We start from the raw sequence: 2,513 nt of genomic DNA, 5'->3' as shown, positions 1-2,513 counted from the left end.
TGTCAATTGATATGATGACTTAATATTTTTAAAACTTTTATTTTTAAAACTATTCCTACAGTGGATTTTGCATAAATGTTGTGGGGATGAATTCTAACTGGCTGCATGACTGATTTCAAACATATAAATAAATTTGTTTGTAGTAAAAACAAAAACAAATGACAAGATAAATGAAACAATACCTAATTATCTAGATAAATAATGATGTACCCTAGGAAAAGCATGCTGATTGATATAATAGCTATAATCATGTAGGTGAGCATGCCAGCTACTGTTTTCACTTTCATTGACAGGCAAGGAAAAATTAATGGTCACCAATTGGCTTCTAGGGCAACAATCAATTCCGAGAAATTGTGTGTCATGTGAAGGAAAGTATCTCTTCCGTAGCAATCAGAAAGTAATAAACATTATCATGGCACATCATTTCTCTTTTTCTATTAATAGATAAAAGCTCTTCAAGAAATGAAAGTGCCAAATCCCAGAGTATTTGGAAATGCTTATTAAAGACAAATTGTGGAATAGACAAAAGTTACCATGTTATTGCTGAAAGTCACAGATATTTTTTAAATATATTTTATTGATTTTTTACAGAGAGGAAGGGAGAGAGAGAGTTAGGAATATCGATGAGAGAGAAACATCGACCAGCTGCCTCCTGCACACTCCCTACTGGAGATGTGCCCGCAATCAAGGTACATGCCCCTGACCGGAATCGAACCTGGGACCCTTCAGTCTGCAGGCCGACGCTCTATCCACTGAACCAAACCGGCTATGGCAAAGTCACAGATTTTTTTAAATACTCTACTTGGCTTGGAATATCACAGTAAGACATTGCACTTCCATAGTATTTTGTAATGTACTTTAATGGCCTTCCTGATTATATTGAGTTGGTTTCTTAATATTGTACTTTGAGAGAAAAGATATTTAAACTTCCTGGCTTTTTCTTCATGGTACAGAATCTTGTACAATTACTCACTGGTATGTCTCTCTGACAGTGGTTTTCAATTGGGGTTGCCACAGCTGGTGTGTAGGTGGGTGCTACCTGACAAGGGATGGTGCTTAACTACAATGCACAGGAAAGCCCCACAGAAGAATGATCTGGTCCCAGATTTCAATAGTGCTGAGGCTGAGAAACCCTGCCTTAAGATAACCATATATTAAAAGGGGCTTGGTTACCTGTATTTCAAGTCTTATGTGGACAAAAGCCTTCAATTTGAGGGTAGATTGAAACTTATTGAAAACATGGGGCTTGATGAAATGGTGGAGGATGCTGTCTTCTGGCTTATTGTAGAATGGACCACAGCCAGGTAGGAAGCCATGAGGGTCCATTAAATCTGTGTAGGTTTAGTACCCAGAAAGGTCAGGTATGACAGGTTGCAGGGGAGAGATGGGATGCCAAAATGAAAAGGATTAAATAAGAGTTCGTATAAAGAATGAGTAACCTCTTCCTCCTTCCAAACACCCATAGGAAGAATAATCGTCAGCAGGGCCCATTGCTCCCACCCGAACACCTAAAAAAGAAGAGGTTCTTCTCTAAAGACATAGAACAATCCATATAATTCAGAATAGCAGAGGCATTCCTGAGCTGCAGAAGTAATTCTAATGCATTTAAAAACATTTAGCTGTTGAAATACTACAGAATTATTTTGTAACAAAATCTTCCTAATACTATTATACTTCAGCTAATATGGAAGTTGTTTTTAATCACTAAACACATCTTTACCAAAAGATGGTAGCCTAAAATTATTTTTTAGTATGTGGCAGTAACTATTCAAAGGAGCTAGCCAGGAATTAAAAAGAAACAAGCCCAACTAATACCTCAATTTATCATTAAAATTAACAAAGCACACTCTGCTTAATTTTATTCACAAACTATTATGTTGGCATGTTGTCAGTTGGAAACCTCAGCATAAATTTACAGCTTTAGAGACATAAGAACATAAATATGAGATCACAAATAAGCAGATGTATAGAAAAAATTAACACATCATATTTTGGCCTGTGTAGCTACATTATTTTACTTAGCTATCAATTTCTTACAATAAAAAGATCTAGAACCTTCTCCTAAAATGAACAGCCAGTGAGGATTGAAGCCAAGATTAGAATCCACCTTGTCTGATTTTAATGGTCACGTGCTTCTGCTTCTGTAGACTGCTTTTCAACATTCGGGATTTCTAATGTACTTTCTACTAGACACTTTGTTTTCTCTGGAATTTCTGATGATTTGGGGCAGACACAGGGAAACATTCTTTTGATGGGGTTTGGAGGCAGAGAGATGGAAAGGTCTGTAATTTTAATGGACTTCATTAGGACTAAACTATATTAGACAATAGTGAATTTTTATTGTAGACTTTGTATATCTGCCATTGGCTGTCATAAGCAGAACCCTTTAATAATTGCAGGACTTGATGATGACATATAATTTGATGCTCTTATTATGACAGTGGACCCTCAAAAGTAAACATTTTAGAAATCCCATTAAAATTGTTACCAAAGATAAAATGAACCTCAATAAG

Source organism: Myotis brandtii, unplaced genomic scaffold, assembly GCF_000412655.1.
Source record: "Myotis brandtii unplaced genomic scaffold, ASM41265v1 scaffold548, whole genome shotgun sequence".
In the NCBI taxonomy this organism is placed as follows: Eukaryota; Metazoa; Chordata; class Mammalia; order Chiroptera; family Vespertilionidae; genus Myotis; species Myotis brandtii.
This window is presented reverse-complemented; position numbering follows the sequence as displayed.